Genomic DNA, 20,385 nt, shown 5'->3' on the forward strand with positions numbered 1-20,385 from the left:
CTAGATAAGTTCGTGGAAGATAGGTCCATCAATGGCTATTAGCCAGCATGGGCAGGGCTGGACCCCGTGCACTGGGTGTCCCTACACTTCTGACTGCCAGAAGCTGAGAATGGGTGACAGGGGCTGGATCACTCGATAATTGCCCTGTTCTGTTCGTTTGACGTAGCTGCCGTCCCCTGTGGTTCTGAATAGCACTGAAGCCACACGCTGGGCAAAAGTGCAAGCCCCCTCCTGGCTCCCTGGTGCTGGGGGAGCTGAACTCCATGGCTGGATGGCTGCAGAGAGCCCGCGCCCCTCTGGTACCTGCCTCCATCCAGGCGACTCAGAGCAACAACAAGGATTCTGGATCCTCTCCAGTGCTTTGTGCAGCTGGGACGTGGGCTGGAAAAGGAACCGACTTGGTAACAGGAGTGGAACTCCTCTCTGTAACGCCTCTCCTTCTCTCTGTAACGCTTTCGACTTTGCTGAAAGTCACCGATTTCTGTGCTGCCAAGCCCTGTTCTACGCTGTGTTCCTTCAGCTACTAAACCTTCCATTTTACACGCTGGCTGAGAGTCACACCTGCCTGTGGAGTGGGGGTGCAGGGCCCTCTGGTTTCCCCAGGGATCCCGTCCAGGTGGACCTGGCGCGGGAAGCGCATGGTGAGAACAGGGGTGCTGAATGCTCCGAGGTCAGACCCAGGAAGGCCGCAGCCGAGGAGGCTCCTTGTCCTGGACAACGTGCCCTGAGGGGAGTCACGCTCCCCAGAGTCCTGGCTGGCTTCATACGGAGCAGTGTCAGAGCATCTGAGACACCCCACTCCACGAATGTTCAAATGTAACAAATGACTGAAGGCTGGTACTTCATGATGCCAATAGCCTGAGGTGAGCGCCCTTATCAGCCACTTAGGGTGAACTACCTGATGGGGATGTGCTAATTGTCCCAGAACCGTGCGTTCAAAACCCAAAACTTTCTGAGCTCCCGTCCAACGCAAAAGAAATCCCAGCGTGTTGACATCTAGAAATGCACAGCTGGAGCGATACTGCTGGGGGAGAGGGAACGAAATACCTGACGTGCTTTAGCTGAAGTGGTCCCAGAGACACTGAATTGCCGGAATCAGCGGGTCTTGCATTGCATCAGCTGGGGTAAGTCAAGGTTCTTGCCAAAAGAGACGCTTTCCGTTATGCATAAAGGGGAACTGACCATTAACCCTTAATGCCAAAGTATTTACCTACAGCCTGTACACCAGATGTCAGGCAGTTTGGGCGAGCAGGTTCTGCAGCAGGGCGGAGTTAAGGTTGTTGGGAATCCAGCCTGTGCATTCTCAGACCTTAATGTATCGGGACTTTTTAAATTTCACCTTAATTGTAAAGTTTGTGGTTGTGGCTCTGGGCTAATTGCAACCTCCTAGCAACGGGTGCAGTTCTTGTCTAGGAATCGATATTCCCGGGCGTCTGGCAGTGTCTGTATTTAATTGCCCCCAAACTTTGTGAATGTTGCCTTGAGCTGTTTCAGAAGCTGCAATGATGAATCGAGACAGTCCTTTAAGGACCCAGACAGCAAGGTGACACCCCCGCACCCTCCTGTCCCCTGTTCTGCCCCAACTGCAGTTGTTTAACCCTCTTCACTCTGTGCAGGGCAGTGCAAAGCCCAGGGGGAAACTGAGGCATACGTAGGCATCTTAAACACATTACCAAAATTCTCCGTTTCTCCGGCTTTGCCTCGTCAGGGCCTCTGGCAGCCTCTCCCAGCACCGTTCCTGCTCCTGCTCCTCAGTGACACCCTGCTCTTTACACCTGTCCCCTTCTCAGTCATGTCTGATTAATGAGCAGGGTCGCTGGGCCCAAGACACTGGTCCTTAAAGGGCCAGACGCCCTTTACCCATCCCACCAATGTCAAGCCTTGGGCCTTTACCCCACCTGGCTGAGTAGAGAGGCTGAGGAGTGTTCAGGGGGGCTGACAGGGAAAAGGCTGAGGGGTGCTGAGGGGTGCAGGGGACTGAGGGGGTGCAGGGTGGCTGAGAGGGAGGGCCTGAAGGGGGCATGAGGATGCTGAGAGAGGAGAGGCTGAGGAGGAGGAAGGGCTGAGCGGGAGGGGATGAAGGGGGCAGGGGGGGCTGAGGGGGACTAGGGTGAGGGGTGTGCAGGGGGCTGAGGGGGAGGGGATGAAGGGGGCATGGGGATGCTGAAAGGGTCTGAGGGGAATGCAGGGGGATAAGGGGGATGCAGGGGGCACGGGGGGCTGAGGGGAGTGCAGGGGGTGCAGGGGGCTGAGGGCAGGGGCTGACGGGGCCTCAGGGGATGGGGGGAAGAGGATGAAGTGGGCATGGGGGGGCTAAGGGGGGCTGAGGGGGAGGGGATGCAGGGGGGCTGAGGGGGGAAGGGGCGGAGAGGGCTGAAGGGGGAAAGGGCGGAGGGGGGCTGAGGGGGAGGGAATGCAGGAGGGCTGAAGGGGGAAGGGGCGGAAGGGGACTGAGGAGGAGGGGACGCAGGGGGGCTGAGGGGGGAAGGGGCGGAGGGGGGCTGAGGGGGAGGGGACGCAGGGTGGGCTGAGGGGGGAAGGGGCGGAGGGGGCCTGAGGGGGAATGGGGACCAAGCCCAGTAAGGGAATCGGAGAGAGAAAAGGCGTCAGAAAATGGGCAACACCTGACATGCCCCTGCTGACTCCCCAATCAGCACCCCCGCAGCTAGCGCCCCACTGGCCCCTGCCCCCTGGTTCTCAGTGAGTCTGGAGGACGGGAATCCTCCAATCAGCATCTGATCTGCCCCCCGCCCCCCAGCTCTAAGGTCTGTCCGTCCGTCCCGCGGGGGCAGCCCGAGATGGGGAGGCGGGGTAGCTCGGGGAGAGGGGAGGGGGAGAGCTGAGTGGGGAGCCGCCCTGGGGCCTCTGGCGGGGCTGACAAGGGCGTGCGGGGGCGGGGGTGCAGTGGGGTGTCAGGGCGGGAAGGGGCCGTGGGGGGCTAAGGGCGGGTGAGAGGGTGGGGAGGGGCCACAGTGGGGGGCGGGGCTGAGAGGGCGGGCCGCATGCGGGTTGAGAGGGGCAGCAAGGGGGCGGAGGCCGAAGGGGGGCTGAGGGCGTGGGGGGGGGCCGAATGGGGGGCTGAGGGTGCGGGGCGCACTTCAGGGGGGCGGGGCGAGGGAGGGGGCGGGGCGCTCCGCGATGTCGCCCCTTGCAGGCAGAGATGATGCAGGAGACGGGCGGTTGCCATGGGAACGGGAGGCAGGGAGGGACCGGCGGGCAGGGAGGGAGGGAGGCGCGGGGCGGGGGGCAGCGGCCGGCGGGGCCGGGCCGGGCCGGGTGCGGGCATGGCCGAGCGGGCTCCGGGCTGCGCTGGCCCCTACGACACGGCCACGCTGCTCCAGTTCTGCCACGGTGAGTGAGCGCGATCCGGGCCCTGCTGCCAGCCCGCTGCCCCCAGCCGTGCCCGGGGCTGGCACCCAGCACCCCCCAGCCGTGCCCGGGGCTGGCACCCAGCAACCCCCAGCCATGCCCAGGGCTGGCACCCAGCACCCCCCCACCAGCCGTGCCCGGGGCTGGCACTCAGAGCCCCCCAGCCATGCCCGGGACTGGCACCCAGAGCCCCCCAGCCGTGCCCGGGACTGGCACCCAGCACCCCCCAGCCGTGCCCGGGGCTGGCACCCAGCACCCCACCTCCAGCCGTGCCCGGGGCTGGCACCCAGAGCCCCCCACCAGCCGTGTCCGGGGCTGGCACCCAGCACCCCCCAGCCATGCCCAGGGCTGGCACCCAGCACCCCCCAGCCGTGCCCGGGGCTGGCACCCAGAGCCCCCCCACCAGCCGTGCCCGGGGCTGGCACCCAGCACCGCCCAGCCAGGCCCGGGGCTGGCACCCACCCCCCAGCCATGCCCGGGGCTGGCACCCAGCACCCCCACCAGCCGTGCCCGGGGCTGGCACCCAGCACCCCCCAGCCATGCCCGGGGCTGGCACCCAGCACCCCACCTCCAGCCAGGCCGGGGCTGCACCCTCTACTCCTCCCCCCATGGTGCCCAGGGCTGGCACCCTTCTGCCCGGCTATGGGTGCTAGTCACGGAGCACAGATCCATCCGCCCGGTGCTGTGAGTCCCCCCCCCGTCACCCCACAGGTGCTCCGGGGGGCCAGTGTTGCCCCGTACACGGGGGTTGTGCTGGGTTGCAGAGGAGGCAGGTTTATGGAGACGAAGTGGCAGAATGGCATTTGGGCAGCACCAGAGCTGATTGCAGTGTTGGGCAGAGAGCCATAGAGAAAGGGGCTTCTCTGCCAGTGGGTGCCCCTCAATCCTGACCCCCCAGCCCCCTGCTATCCCAGCCCTGGGCTCCCTCCAAGCTTCCCGCACACAGCTGTGCTGATGCCCCTCCCTCCCGACCCGCAACCCCACTGCTGTTGCAGCCTGGGCCCTCTCCTGCGCTGATCTCACATTGCCGATCCTGTCCGGATGCTGGATTGCTTTTGCTTTGATGGCCATGCAGAGCAGAATAAACATCCTGTGTGGGCTCGTCTGAGACCCACCAAACTCGCTGCATGTGTGACCTCTCGCCAGGACTCTGCGGATTGCAGCAACCGCTTTCCCTTGCAGCAGGACTCGGGGCCCATGTCCAAGCAGCTTGGACATTCCATCTGGCCCTGGCGCGATGGCCCACGGCCCTCAGCACCTCCCCGCAGGGTGCAGGGGGACTCATCTGGGCAGGACCAGCCATCCACTAGGTTCCTTCGCATGCTGCTGAGGACAATGTAACCTGGTTCCCCCAGAGCCCGTTGCAGGGGTCTCGGGGATCCCGCCCCTGTTTCTACTCCAAGTGGTGGAGCTAGTGCTACCTGGCACTGCTCCAGACTCCACTGTGAGTAGAATATTGCAATACCGCCCCGTTCTGTGGCTTTTCTCAGCTTACACCATTTCTAAGCCCTTTACAGGCTGCAGACTCTCGACAGGGATCCTTCACCTGGCACTGAGATGCAACCACCTCTGGGGTGGGGCATAGGGCTGTTTATACAGGGGTCTCTTGGCCGGTGTTGAGATGCAACCACCTCTGGGGTGGGGCTGTTTATACAGGGGTCTCTTGGCCGGTGTTGAGATGCAGCCTCTTCTGGAGTGTGGTGCGGGGGCTGTTTATACAGGGGTCCTTTGCCAGACACTGAGATGCAGCTGCCTGTGGGGAGGGGAGGGGCACAGCGACCATGTACACAGGGATTCCTCGCCTGTTGCTGGGTGATCACTGTTTCTGGGGTGGGGCGCACAAGCCATTTAACAGCCCCCCTGCCCAACAGGATGGGGCAGGAAGTGTAGAAGGGCCCCCTATCTAGCCAAAACTGCAGGGCCTGGGGGCACAGGGAGCTGGAATTTGATGAGGATCCTGGGGCTAAATCCTTAATGACCTGTTCGGGCATCTTCAGACACCTCGAGCATCCAGACCCTCCTCTGGACTTGTCCTACTGAAGAAGGCGTCTCTTGTAGCACAGCACCCCCTGGGGCCACCCTGCTGTGATGCTCCAGGGACAAGAGAAAAGGGGAGGAGTGTGAGGGTGGGGCAAAAGAGGAGAGAGGTGAGGCAGGGGTATTTCCCCTGTGGCTCTGTCCGCTCTCTGCTCTGCAGAGGGCTCTTCTGACCCCCTTTAGCTTTAACACCCCCCCATCCCCTGGCTGCAGTGGGGCTGGCTATGGTGCCCCTGTGTGTTTGCATGGGGCACAGGGGGAATTCTGGGGCACTGAACTCCCACAATTCATAGAGGTAGAGCCCCTGGTGGGGCCTTAACACCTTGGCTTGATCCCCATGGCAACAAACCCAAAGGAGGGTCTACAGCAGGCCCTGGAGTAGGGGGTGGTCCCAGTCACTATATGACCCCCCAGTCCCAGTGTCTATAGGGCCAGTCCTGGACCCGACAGGGAATGCCCCCACCCCCACTCCTGGCTCTCAGGGTGGCCAGTCCCCCAGGATGCCAGTTCCCTCCCAGTGCTTGCTCTAGGGGAAGCCATTAGCCTGGCACTATCAAGCTACCCCACCCCCGAGGCGCTGATGCAGCCCTTGGGGGTGACTAGTGCATGGCTCTCCAGGGCTAGGGATCCAGGTCTGGAGCCAGGATCAATGGGGGAAGGGCTCTGCCAGGTCCTGCTTCATTAGACTCTGGGGCTGCCCATCTCCTTGGGGCGCTGCCAGCCACAGTAGTGGGGAGAGCAGGGGAGGGAGGGGGACTATGGGGCTGGCTGAGGGGGCACCTTGGGGCTGCTCTATCCTTTACATGTTCCTTTACCGTGCTTGTCCCCACAGCATCTGCTCTGCGCAGGCCGCTCAGCGAAGGGCCCCTGGCACCGGGAGGTGGGAGGGCTGGGGTGGTCCTTAGCTCCTGTGGGAGTTCATTCCACCTTCTAGGACAGGCCCCCAAGGCCGCTCTGCTCCTGCACAGATGGGGGTGGGTCCCTCTGGACCAGAGGGGCTGGAGCTTTGGGCTCTTGTAGATCCCCAGGCACAGGCCCCGGGGATCGGGACCGAGCCCTCGGCCTCGTCTCTGGCCTGCGGGCAGCCAGCGTAGGGAAGCAGGGCAGGGCGATGGGCTCGTGGCAGCCTGGTCACTGAGGAGACGTTGCCACGTTCTCGACTAGCTGGGGGGCTGATGGCTCCGTGCCCAGGCCTAGGGCATTGCTGTGCCCAGGCGAGAGGGGAGGGAGTGCCCCTCGCCCATGCTGCAGCAGGGAGGGCAAGCCCTGGCCTGGTTCCAGCGCCCGGCTCTCAGAGCTATTGATCAGCTGGTGCAGCTCTGCCCCTTCCCACTGCCAGGAACCAGACACGCCCTCCTGGCGCCTGGAGTGCCTGGCACTCCCCTCCCCAGTGCCAGGGCCACCAGTTCCCTGTCCTGGCCCCCCAGTGCCAGCCCACTCAGTGCCCCCACTCCCCATCCTCTCTCATACCAGCCCTTCCCTGTGCCCTGGGCTTCCTGGACCCCAGCCCCCAGTGCCAGGCCCCCTCCTCGAGCCCCCTGCAGCTGATTCCCCGCAGGGCAGGGCTAAGGTGGAGCCCAGCAGTGCCCAGCTCAGGCGCTCTGGCTGCAGCGGGCGGGCGGTGCTGCCCCCAGCCCAGCTCCAGCTGTTCCCACGGGAGCGGTGCCAGCCGGAGAGGAGCGGGCGGCTGCCATTGGGCTGGCGGCCGGGATGCTGCAGGGAGGGCGGGCCAAGGCGTGAAATACGATTGCAGAGGAGAGAGCAGGCAGGGACGGAGGAGCCGCCACTGCAGAGGCTGGGAGCAGGGCTGGGGGGGGCAGCGCAAGCAGGGCATGGGGCCCCCGGGGGGCTCCCAGCACAACAGGTGGGTACCAGCCCCTGTGCCCTTCCCGGTGCCCGGGCTGTGGCTGGCTTTGCAGAGAGCTGCAGCATGTCCAGGGGGCTCCCAGGGATGGGGGGCCCTGGGGAATCAGCATCTCCAGGGGATGGGGGGATGCCAGGCTCCAGTGGGCTCTGCCCAGCGGGTGGCAGTGGGGAGGGGGCGCTGCAGGGGGCAGGAGCGGGGGTTGGTTCCGGCTCTCATGGGGACCTGTAAAGTTCTTCAGAGCCTGACCTTGCAGAGAGATGAACTGGTCTCCAGCCAGGCTGGGAAGTACCAGAAACCCCCACCCTGCCCTGTGGCCCCCCCGGACTCCAGGATCCAGACCTATCCCCACTCAGGCAGGAAGGAAATCCCCACCCCCGACCATCCACCGCTGCTAGGGCGGCCGTGGAGCGGGACAGGACGGGGCTAGCTGGGCCATTGGTCTGACCCTGCCTGTCACCCATCTGCTCCCCTCGCATGCTCTGGGGGTGTCACCGCCTGGGGGCCAAACTCACTGCAGGGGGGTGTCATGAGGACCTGGCTGCCCCGGCCTGGGGAGGGGTCAGAGTCTGATTTAGCTGATCTCAGCTGCCCAGCCAGGCCAGCAAGAGACAGATTCCCACCCCGGGGGCAGGATGAGCCGGGCTCATAGTTCCCTTATGTGAAATGGACACAGCGAGTCATGGGGCGGTGGCTTGAGGATGGTCACAGCCAGTTGGTGGGGCACTTGGAGATGGGTACAGCCAGTCCAGGAGTGGGGGCATGTGGGAATGGGAATGGTTTGTGCAGTGGGGGGGTGTCAAGGACAGGCATGGCTGGTCAGGGGGGTTGCTTGGGGACAGGCATGACCGGTTGTGGGGGGGTGTAGTTTGCGTGAGGACAGGCATGAATGGTCAGAGGAGGGCATTTCTTGGGGACAGGCATGGTGGGTTGTGGGGGAGGCGCTCAGGGACAGGCATGGCTGGTTGGGGGGGACATTTCACTGGGACAGGCACAGCTGGTTGTGGGGGGTGTCAGGGACAGGCAAGGCTTGCTCAGATGGGTGCTCCCACCTAGGCTGGGCGTGGCCCATGGGTGCTCCCCAGCTGAGTGTCTCTGGAAATCTCCCAGAGGGTTTCTGTGTCTGTCTGTCTCAGGGTGACAGATCTTGGACAGTTTCAGCTTTGTGCCCCCCCTCCCCACCCGCCCGCAGCATCTGGCCTCTCCTGGCATGAAGGTCCCAGGTGCAGGGAGGCCACTCTCTGCCCAGTCTGTGGGCCCTAGGGCTGGGGTCCCCATGCAGGGTGGGCAATGGGTGTGTGGCCAGGGCAACCTCGGCACTTCCCACTGAGCAGCAGGATTCTGGCAGGGGAAGGGCAGGTGTCGTGATTATTTCTTGTCCCACAAGGCCAAACCCCTCCCCACAGCCCCATGGAGATGCTCCAGGAGCAGGGGTGACTACAGCTGCTTTCCCTTTAAGGGTTGCGGGGGCAACCTGGCTGCAAAAGGCAGGCTCTTGGTACACGTGGGTGAGGGGAGTCAGTGGATGACCCTGGCCCAGCTCAGCTGGGGTGGGGGGTGTTTAGAAAGAGAAACCTATGCTGAATATCAGGCAAAACCGAAATAGCTCCTGGGGATTGGATGTGGGCCCCATCACTCCCCGATGTGGGGATGGATCTGGCCTGGAATTGCCCCCATAGAAGGTGCCAGGCCGGCCAGGGAGGGTACAGTCGGGGCTTTCCGTTCCCAGGGCAGGGTTGGGATCCATGGACTAGCAGGGGGTTACAGTTGGGGGCAGGGAGGCGACTCCTCTCTTTCTTTTAATTTTGGGCCAGGTGGAGGGGACTTAAAACTTTGAGAAGGGGAGGAGATGAATTTCTCATCCGACCCCCAGCAAGATTGGCCTGTAGCCGGCAGTTGCCTCCCCTCCATTTGCCAGTGCCTCCTGCACTGACAAACTAACCCTCTAGACTGGCGCGTCTGCAGTGAAATCGCTACCCAGCGATCATGTGTCATCAGCAGGTTTCAGAGTTAACACCCAATTGAACTGAATGGGGGCAGCTCACCTGCTCAGAGCTGTCATTCCAGGCTGTCTGCAGATGCAGGCAGAGGCTGCTGCAGGGGTCACGTCCCCTTTGCAGCCACAGGAAGAGCAGACAGAATCATAGAAATGTGGGGCTGGAAGGGCCCTCCAGAAGTCACCAACTCAGTGCGACCTGGTCTTAAAAACCTCCAGTGACAGGGATCCCCCCACCTCCCTCACGGTCTGTCCCAGAGCTGAATTCCTCTGAGCATTAGAGAGTTTGTGCTACTCTCTGCCCCCTTGCTGCAGCATAAGCCCACTGCTGCTTGCCCTACCTTCGGTGGCCACGGAGAACTTTCGATCCTCGTCCGCTCTATAACAACCCTAAAGGGCAGCGCCCAGAGCTGGGCCTGGTCCTCCCCAGGGACAATTATGGAAAGTCCTCGGACTTATGACACAATTGGTTCCTTACAATTGCATCATAAATCATGGATTCACCAAGGGCAAGTCATGCCTGACTAACCTGATTGCCTTCTATGATGAGATAACTGGCTCTGTGGATATGGGGAAAGTGGTGGTCGTGATATATCTTGACTTTAGCAAAGCTTTTGATATGATCACCCACAGTATTCTTGCCAGCAAGTTAAAAAAGTACGGATTGGATGAATGGACTATGAGGTGGATAGAAAGCTGGCTAGATTGTCAGGCTCAACGGGTAGGGATCAACAGTTCAATGTCTAGTTGGCAGCCGGTATCAAGCGAAGTGCCCCAGGAGTCGGTCCTGGGGCCAGTTTTGTTCAACATCTTTATTAATGATATGGATGATGGAATGGTTTGCACCCTCAGCAAGTTTGCAGATGACACTATGCTGGGGGGAGAGGTAGATATGCTGGAGGATAGGGATAGGGTCCAGCGTGACCTAGACAAATTGGAGGATTGGGCCAGAAGAAATCTGATGAGGTTCAACATGGACAAGTGCAGAGTACTGCTCTTAGGACGGAAGAATCCCATGCACCACTACAAACTAGGGACCAAATGGCTCGGCAGCAGTTCTGCAGAAAAGGACCTGGGGATTACAGTGGACGAGAAGCTGGATATAAGTCAGCAGTGTGCCCTCGTTGCCAAGAAGGCCAAAAGCATATTGGGCTGCAATAGTAGGACCATTGCCAGCAGATCGAGGGACGTGATTATTCCCCTCTATTCGGCACTGGTGAGGCCACACCTGGAGTACTGTGTCCAGTTTTGGTCCCCCCCACTACAGAAGGGATGTGGACAAATTGGAGAGAGTCCAGCAGAGGGCAATAAAAATGATTCGGGGGCTGGGGCACATGTCGCACGAGGAGAGGCTGAGGGAACTGGGGTTATTTAGTCTACAGAAGAGAAGAATGAGGGGGGATTTGATAGCAGCCTTCAACTACCTGAAGGGGCGTTCTAAAGAGGATGGGTTTAGACTCTTCTCAGTGGTGGCAGATGACAGAACAAGGAGCAATGGTCTCAAGTTGCAGCGGGGGAGGTCCAGGTTGGATATTAGGAAACACTATTTCACTAGGAGAGTGGTGAAACACTGGAATGGGTTACCTAGGGAGGTGGTGGAATCTCCATCCTTCGAGGATTTTAAGGTCAGGCTTGATAAAGCCCTGGCTGGGATGATCTAGTTGGGGTTGGTCCTGCTTTGAGCAGGGGGTTGGACTAGATACCTCCTGAGGTCTCTTCCAACCGTGATATTCTATGATTCTATAAGTCGGAACGTCGGAACTCAGAGCCGTAATCTACTCCGTTGTGGGACCAAGTGTCATAAACTCAAAACTTATAGTCGTAAGTCGAATCAGGGTGTCAATGTAGAAGCATCGTAAGTGCCGTTTGTCATAATTTGAACGTCATAAAGTCGAGGACTGCCCGTACCTCTCGCGTCTTACCTGCACGCCTAGCAACACACCCAGAATGATACTGGCCCTTTCTGCAGCTGCATCCCACTGTTGGCTCATATTTACTTTGTGATCCACTAGAACCTGGATCCTGTCCAGCAGCTCTGCCACCTAGCCGCCAGGCCCCACTTTGTACTTGGCGTTGGGTTTTTCCTTCCTAAGTGACGTACTTGGCACTTGTCTGTATTGAATTTCATCTTGTTCATGTCAGACCGGTTCACCCCTTTCACCACCGCCGCCCCACGGCTCCTGGCAGGAGTACCCCCTCCACTCCCCCTGGGGCAGGACCATCCCCTGCATCCCCCAGTGCAGGAGCAACCCTTCCCCTCCCCCTGGGACAGAATTGCCCCCTCCACACACACCCCAGGCAGGATCGCCCCTTCCACCACCCCCCAAGGCAGAATCATCCCCTCCATCCCCAAGGGGCCAAGCAGGATCACCCCCTCCATCCCCTGGGGCAAGATCACCCCCTCCACAGCCCCCCAGGGCAGGATTGCCCCCTCCATCCCCGTGGGGCAGAATTGCCTCCTCCATCCCCTGGAGCAGGTTCAGCCCCTCCAGTCCGATCCCCTCTCTGATTGTCAGGACTCCTCCTGGGATCTCTGCCTGACTCTGGGAGGGGTGTGGGGTCTAGTGGTTAGAGACAGCACAGCCAAGTGTAACAATGCCCGTCTGGATTATCTGCAGGGGGTTGGATGTGGGCTCGCCGTACCTGAAAGCCTGAGCCTCTGCCCCTCCCGCTAGGACAATGCCCGTTGGCACGGAGGCTGGAGCAGTCTCAGGCACCGTGTTAGCAGGGCTTACAATGGCACAGCTTTGCACGGTCTCTTCTGCAAGGCAAAGCAGCTGAGACTTTGGCCTGTTGAATTCGGGGTCTGTCCCCAGCTGTGCCTGAGGTGACCCTGGCTATCCTCTCGCTTACCTTGGCTGTGCGGGAGGGATCGCTCCCTGCACTGAGGCCGCGGGGGGATGCAGGGGCCAGGGGGCTCCGTTAATCAGGGTGGGGCAGTGCAGAGAATCTGAACCGCTGGCATCAGAGACCCCAGGCTGCCGGCTGGTGGCTCAGTGCCCCTCCCCGGGCCGCAGTGCTCCCTTGTGTCTGGCCTGTGTCATGTTTTACCAGGCCCATGCGACAGGCTGGGGTACAGATACTAATGTGGCTTGCGCTCCTGGGTCCCACCTCTGAGTCGGCAACTCCTCCCCCCAGCTCCCCTTCCAGGGCACTGATGAGGATTATGCTGTGGGTGGGGATCCTAGGGGGGGGCGTTTCTGTTGGGGGGAGCAGGAGGGGCCCAGGTCCCAGGGCAGCGGCTCATCGGTCCCTCCGCTTGCCCCCCCTCCCCAGATGATAACCTGTCGGGCACCAGCGGGATGGAGGTGGATGACCGCATCTCGTACCTGGAGCAGCGGCTGCAGCTGCAGGAGGACGAGATCCAGGTGCTCAAGGCGGCGCTGGCTGACGTGCTGCGGCGCCTGAGTGCCTGTGAAGAGAACGGACTCAGCCTGCAGAGGAAGGGGCCCACAAAAGGTACTGGGCTCCTCCCTCCGGGCGGCTCAGCCCACACCCTGGGTGCTCTCTTCCCAGAGAGCCCCTCTCGCTTCCCCTGGATCCGGTCACCTGCTTTGCCAAGCCTGTTCCAAGCAGGATCAGCGCCCTCGCCCCCACTTGAAGCTATCCCTGCCGTGGGGAACATCCGGCAGCCGCTGCCCCACGTGTTTGGCTCAGACTGAGAGCCCCGAGGGGGCTGGGTCAGGCCAGGCGAGCCGCCTGCCCGCACAGCACTGCAGCCCCAGGGCCCACCCTGCGACCTATGCAGCGCCCCCCCCCATAGAATCATAGACTATCAGGGTTGGAAGGGACCTCAGGAGGTCATCTAGTCCAACCCCCTGGTCAAAGCAGGACCAAGCCCCAATTTTTGCCCCCGATCCCTAAATGGCCCCCTCAAGGATTGAACTCACAACCCTGGGTTTAGCAGGCCAATGCTGGAACCACTGAGCTATCCCTCCATCAGCAGCTCTGAAAGGAGCTGTCCTCGATTCCAGAGCAGAGCCAGGAGGGCTGGGTGGTTACCCCAGTGCCTGGAGGGAGGGGCCAAGCCCCACCTTGAGGAGTGGGGGGAAGGGCTGAGCCCCATGGAGCCTGGGGGAAGGGCTGAGCCCCATGGAGCCCTCTGGGGCCTGGACAAAGGTGCGTTCCCCCCCACTCCCACCTCTGAGATCCACGGCCAGAGCAGGGGGGCAGCTCTGACAGCCCCACAGCTGGTGGTAGCTCTCCAGCTCCCGGGGTCCCAGGGCCCAGCCTGGACCCCTCCTGCTCTAGAAGGAAGTAAGTGGTCTCCGTGCTGCCCTCGCTCCCCACCATGGGACTGAGGTCATGCTGGGGGGGGGGGGGCTGTTGGGTGAGCCCAGCCAAGCGTTTCCCATGACAGGCTGTGGGGCTGAGCCGGCAGGGAGGTGCCAGTCCCCAGGGAGCCTGGGGCAGAAGCAGGGCCAGCTCCTGGGGGTCCCTTCCCCCCACCCCCCCACTGGGAACAACGAAGGCTGTGGGAAGAGCTCCCCAGCAGTCAGGGGGCTGGTGGGGGCTGAGGCTCTGAGCAGTGACCCCCCCCCCGCTCTGTCTCCCCACCCCCGCAGTGTGCCAGCTGCTCAAGGGGCTGCCCTCCAAGCCCATCCTCAGCAACGGGATCCTGCCGCAGAAGAGATCTGGGGGTTACTCCACCTCCCCGTCGTCCCCCAAGAGAGAGCCGGCCCACGGTGCCACGAGGAGGTAGGCGCTGGGCCCAGCCCACCCTGCCCTGGAGGGTGGGGGGCTGAGATGCAGGGTGGCTGCTGGGGGAGGGGAGTGTCACCCTCCCCTCCTGAACTGGGAGGCCCCTTGGGACACTGGGGGGCAAGGAACCTTCTGCATCAGGGCCCTGGGGGAAGGGCAGCTGCAGTACATCCCCAGAGGTAGAGGCTGGTGGTTGCAGTAGGGCCTGGGGGACAGGGCTAGGGGCTGAACTATGGACCAATGGGCAGGGCTACAGGGCTGCAGTATAATATGGGGCAGGGTTAAGGGGCTGCAGCGCGGCCCAGTGGGCGGGGCTAGGGGGGGCTGCAGCATGGCCCAGTGGGCGGGGCTGGGGGGGGCTGCAGCATGGCCCAGTGGGCAGGGCTAGGGGGCTGCAGCATAGCCCAGTGGGCGGGGCTCGGGGGCTGCAGCGCGGCCCAGTGGGCGGGGCTGGGGGGGCTGCAGCGTAGCTGCTGGGGTTTGGCTGGGCAGACGAAGGCTCAGACCCTGGGAGCACCCACCAGCTGTGGTGGGAAGGTGCCGTTGGCAGGTCTCCCCGTCTCTCCAGACCCATCCTGCGTTGCTCCCCTGGGAGCGGGAGCAGCAGGGCTGGGCCAGCCGCTGACGGGCCTAGAACCGACCGAGCAGCTCCAGGCACCCAGGCCCGTGAGCGGTGCCGCAGCCAGCAGGGGGCGACAAACCCCAGCTGGCATCCTGTCCTGCTCCCATTGGGGCAAGCAGCGCCGACCCCTCCCCCAGTGTTGGTGGGGGCAGGATTGGGCCCCAAATGCCCCATAGCAACAGCTGCTTCTGCCTTTGCCTGCCCCCGCTGCTCTCTCCCAGCACAGCCGGCGTGCGAGTCCCTGGGGGGCTAACAGCCCGGGGGGGCGGGGGGGACACTGGGGGCTGCGATAGAGCTAGAGAGAGATGGAGGAAGGTGAGAAGTAAGGGCCAGATCCTGTGTGATCGTGGCTGGGCCTGCGTGTCCAGCCAGGCCCTCCCCTTCATCGGCTCTCCCTCTCAGCCCCGGCTCCAGCCCCAGCCCCAGCCTGGAGGGAAATTAAGGTTTTACCAGCTTCCCCATCCCCACTATCCAGTGCCCGGTACTCCGGGGGTTAATGCTGCCTGGCGCCAGCTGCCTGGTTGGGGGTTTGGGGCTTGCCGAGCAGGGGTGCACGTGTTGGACGCTGGGGTGTAGCTGGGACCCAGGCGGGTGCAGGGGGGGTCTGTATATGTACAGTGCATGGGGGGCTGTAGCAGCTCTGGAGGGTCTGTATCTCTGCAGTGTGTGTCTGGGGACTTGGGCGGGGGTTGTCTGTGTGTTGGGGGGGGGCAGGTTGTTGTGTGGGCTCCAGGGCCACGTGTAGCGGAGGAGGGGGGGCGTCTCCATCTGTCAGCGCTGACGTGCCCAGGCCCCCCATTGCTGTGGCTCGGCTTCCGTCGCACTCTCCCACCCCCGGGGCCAGCAGCCTCGGGCTCACATCCTGCCTCGTGCCTCCTGCTCTCCTGCTGCACCCAGTACCCACGTCCTGCCTCGGCCGGTCACTCCTGGGGGTGGGGATCTCACCATGGACCCCGCTGCCTGGTCACACAGAGACGGGGCACCACATTCACAGATGTCGTGGGGGAGGGGTGCACTGGGAAATTAAATGCCCAGGCAAACCCAGCCTGACCCTCTGTGCAGCCCCCCAGCAATGACACGGGGCTCTGGCCCCATCCTGGTACTCAGCCCCTGCAGCCCACCCCTCACCCCCCCCCCGTGCCTCTTGCACGCTCATGTCCTGTGCCCCCTGCTATCCTGCTGGCTGCCCCCCACCCCCTGGCTGGCCCCCTTCCGGCTGGCTGATGCTCTCTCTCCTGCAGCGGGCACAGGTGCCCCTCCCTGGAGCGGCCGGCCGCGCTCAGACGCGACTGTTTCAGAGAGCAGAGGAGCCGCACCACCTCGTCCAGCAGCTCCTGCAGCGGGCAGCGCGAAGGGTACGTGTCTCAGACCCCACCCTTCCTCCTGCACCCCCCTGCCCCAGGCTGCACCCTTCTCTGCCAGGCTCCTACCCGTGCTCTGAACCCTGCGTCCTCCTTGCTATCGGCGGCAGTGCCAGCTGGGCTTCCTCCTCGCCGCGCTAGGCTGTGCCACGGTGCGATGGCCCTGTGCCCAAGGAACCGCCGGCGCTGCTGGACCACCCGCGGCGGGGACCAAACCTGCGACCTCAGGAGCTGACGGCTCGAGGCTCTGCCACTGGAGCTACAGAATCGGGCCCCAGAGCGGCCAGACACGGATTGCAGCCACTAGAGGGCGCCAAGCCACACTGCATGAGCCCGGATGCCCAGAGAGACCCTTTGGGGACAGGCCCCCACTCCTGCTGCAGGGCCCCCTGCCCCTTCCTAGCCCCCCCCTCCCTCCCCCGAGGGCACTAGCCTGTCCCTGGAAGGGGTTCAGTGGCAAGTTGGTGGCTCAGTTGGGCCGGCAGTGCCCCTGGGACCTGTCTCCCAGTGGGGCTGGGATGGGGTGCTGGGCTGGCCAGGCTGCACTGGGGCAGGCTCCAGTGTGGGGCAGGCAGCCAGCCCGTCATCAAGTGGCACCCAGGCCGTCCAGCAGTGCTGTGAGCGGTCAGAGAGGGAGAGCCCCAGGCCAGGCCCACGGCTGGGAGCCAGGCTGTAGGGTGGAATTGGGGTTGGGAGCCAGGCCCCACCCAAGTTCAGGGATGCTGGGGTGGGCCAGGCTCAGAGGGACGGGCCCTGGGGCAACCCAGCCAGACGGGGTCGAGAGAAATTGCTCCCGGGACTCTGTGAAGCCCCCAGGGCTGGGGCAGTCCAGGGGTGAGGCTGGGGTGGGTCAGGAGGCAGGGACTCAGCGCCAGGTTGGCTCTGGTGTTCGTGTTTGGGGCCTGTTTGGGGGGCATACTGTGCGGGTGGGGTACCGGGCCCCAGCACCTTGCTGGGGGAGCTCAGCGGTGAGGTGGCTCTGGGGAGGGTCAGGATGCTGGGTGCGTTGGGGTTCGGGCCCCAGTGTGAGACTCGGGGAGTTGGAGGCATGGTGCCAGGGGCCCTTTGCGGGGGTTGGAAGGGGCCTGGGGTGCTCAGTGGGTTGGGGGCCCAGCCCTTGGGTGACTTAAGACTGAGGGGAGCTGGGGGCCCTGGGGGATTGGGGTAGTCCAGCACTGGAGGTGTCTAGGAGGGATATCTGGAGGTGCTGGGGACCTGGCATTGGAGGGTTTCTGGGAGGGGTGATTCAGGGATAGCGGGGCTTGGTGCTGGAGGGGGGCTGATGGTGACCCAGGAAGACTTGGCGCTGGAGGGCTGGCCCTAGGGATGTCTGAGGGCCTGGGGGTGACTCACGGGTGTGGGGGACCTGACACTGGGTGGCTGAGGGCCTGGGGACCAGGCACTACAGGAGGGACAGGGAGCTGGTGTGAGGAGTGTCTGGAGAGATAGGGGGGGTCTGGGGGTGACTGGTGGTGTGGGCGGGCCAGCACTATGGGAGGGACAGGGGTGCATGTCTGGCAGGGGCCTGGGGAGCAGAGTCCCTGGCACTAGAGGGCTAGCACTGGGGGTGTCTGGGGGTGACTCAGGCCAGCACTGGGGGGCTGGCACTGGGGGTGACCTGGAGCATGGGGATCGGGCACTGGGGGTGGCTGGGGTGACACAGGAAGCAGGGGGTCTGAAACCTGGGGGTGATTCAGGATATGGGGATCCAGCCATGGAGGGCTGGCACTGGAGGCTGGGGGTGACTTCATGTGGGGCGGGGGGTCTGGCACTGAGGGTGACTCAGAGTCCAGGCGTGGGGGTCCAGAACTGGTGGTGAGTCAGAGTCTGGGCACTGGGGTTGTGAGGGGCCAGGTACTGTGGGGCTGAGGGTGACTTGGAGTGCAGGGGTCCAGGTGCTGGAGGTGCAGGGGTCTGGGCGGTGGGGGGAACCAGGGGGTAGGGGGGACTGGGAGGCCGGATGCTGGAGAGCCCCGTGTGCTGGCAGGGGGACTGCGAGGCCGGATGCTGGGGGAACTCGGGTTCAGGGCGCTGAGGGGCTGGGGTTGTCAGGGATTGGGGGTGATTCTGGATCTGGGCGCTGGCAGTGACTCGGGGTCCAGGTGCTGGGAGGGACTCGGTGTCTCAATGTTGGGGGGACCCGGGTGCTAGGGGGGGACTGGGAGACCAGGCATTGGGGGGGATCTGGGGGCACTGGGCGGGATCTGGGGGCAGGGAGGGGGGATTGAGAGGCTGGGCACTAGGAGGACACTGGGTGCCCGGGGGGGTGGACTCGGGGGCTGGGAGGCCAGGCAATAGGGGTGATGTGGGATCCAGATGTTATGGGGGCCGGGGGACTTAGAGTCTGGGCACTGGGGTGACCAAGGGGCTGGGGGTGCCTCAGAATCCAGGTTCTGGAGGTGACTGGCGGACTCCCAGAGGTGGGTGGGGGGACTCAGGGTGCAGAGGTTCAGGTGCTGGGGGTGCAGGGGTCCAAGCGCTGGGGGGGAGACCCAGGGAGTGGAGGGGAATGGGAGGCCGGGTGCTGGGGAGACCCAGGAGGTCAGGGGGAATGGGAGGCCGGGTGCTGACAGACTCAGGGTCGGGAGACTGGGGTTGTGAGGGGCTGGGGCTGATTCTGGATCTGGGCACTGGAAGTGTTGAGGGTTTGGGTGCTGGTAGTGACTCAGGGTCCGGGCACTGGGGAAAACCCAGGGACTGGGGGGACTTGGGATCCCGGCGCTGAGGGGGCAGACCCGGGTGCTGGGGGAATTCGGGGTCCGGGAGCTGGGGGGGACTCAAGGTCCCAGGTGCTGGGGGAGGACCAGAATCCCGGCACTGGTGGGGGGGTACCCGCGTGCTGGGGAACTCGGGGTCCGGGCGCTGTGGCGGGGACCCAGGTGCTGGGGAAATTCGGGGTCTGGGCTCTGGGGGGGGACTCGGGGTCCCGGGTGCTGGGTGGGAGACCTGGGCCCTGGGGGACCTGGAATCCCGGCGCTGGTGGGGGGGGGTACCCGCGTGCTGGGGAACTTGGGGTCCAGGCGCTGTGCGGGGGACCCAGGTGCTGGGGAACTCGGGGTCTGGGCGCTGTGGGGGGGACCCGGGGTCCCGGGTGTTGGGGGGGGGATCCGGGTGCTGGGAGGATCCGGGCGCTGGTGTGGGGGGATACCCGCGTGCCGGGGAACTCGAGGTCCGGGCGCTGGGGGTGGGGACGGGGACGGGGGACCCAGGTGCTGGGGGAATTCGGGGTCCGGGCGCTGGGGGGGAGTCGGGGTCCCGGGTGCTGGGGGGACCCGGGCGCTGGGGGGACCCGGGCGCTGGTGGGGAGGGGTACCCGTGTGCCAGGGAACTCGGAGTCTGGGTGCTGGGGGAACTCGGGGTCTGGGCGCTGGGGGGGGGGAACCGGGGTCCCGGGTGCTGGGGGGGGGGATCCGGGTGCTGGGAGGATCCGGGCGCTGGTGTGGGGGGGTACCCGCGTGCCGGGGAACTCGAGGTCCAGGCGCTGGGGGGGACGGGACCCGGGTGCTGGGGGAATTCGGGGTCCGGGTGCTGGGGGACCCGGGCGCTGGTGGGGAGGGGGACCCGTGTGCCAGGGAACTCGGAGTCTGGGTGCTGGGGGAACTCGGGGTCCGGGTGCTGGGGGGGACTCAGGATCCCAGCGCTGGGGTGGGAGGCGGGTCTCGTTCCGCCCTGCAGCCGGGCCGGGGGAGGGACCGCGCCGAGGCTCCCTTCCAGCCTCCCGGGGGTGGAGCCGGACCTCGGCCCGTCCGGGAAGCGCCCGGCCCGGGCCCCAGCCCGCAGCTCCGCCCCGCAGCCCGGGACCCCAGGGCAGCCGGCACCATGCGAAAGGCAGCGGCAGGGGCCGGGGCCAGCCCCAGGTAACCCCCACGCCACTCTCGCGCACCCCCACTTTCCCCCCACCTGCCCGCCAGCCCCTCCTTGATGGGCCCCGGAGCCCGCCCCTTTCCCTGCCCCGGCCGGGGTCACAGGCCCCCGTACCCGGGGGTGCCGCTGCAGCCTGTAAGGAGCCACATGCCCCCATCGTTGGAGCTCAGGCTCCTGTCCCCCACCCCCCCGATCGGGGTGCAGCGCGGTCGGGCCCCACTGCGCCTTTCCAGAGACGGTCGGGGGTGGTGAGGGTGCCATGGGGAAGTGGGGCAGGTGGAGGGGAAGGGGGTCCTGGCTGAGAGAGCAGGGCAAGCTGGTGCAGCAGGGAAGGGCAGGTGGGGGCTGTGGGGCAGGCTGGTGCAATGGGGATCAGTGGAGGGACAGGCTGATGGGATAGACTTGGGGGGGGGGTCGTGGGGCAGGCTGGTGCAGGGGGGAAGTTGATGTGGGGCGGGTGGGTGCAGCGGGGGAGGGGCTATGGGGCTGGCTTATGTAGTGAGGGTCTTGGGGGCAGGCTGGTTGGGCAGAAGAGGGGCAATGACACAGGCTAGTGTAATGGGGATGGGGC

This window comes from Eretmochelys imbricata, chromosome 23, assembly GCF_965152235.1.
Source record: "Eretmochelys imbricata isolate rEreImb1 chromosome 23, rEreImb1.hap1, whole genome shotgun sequence".
Taxonomy (NCBI): Eukaryota; Metazoa; Chordata; order Testudines; family Cheloniidae; genus Eretmochelys; species Eretmochelys imbricata.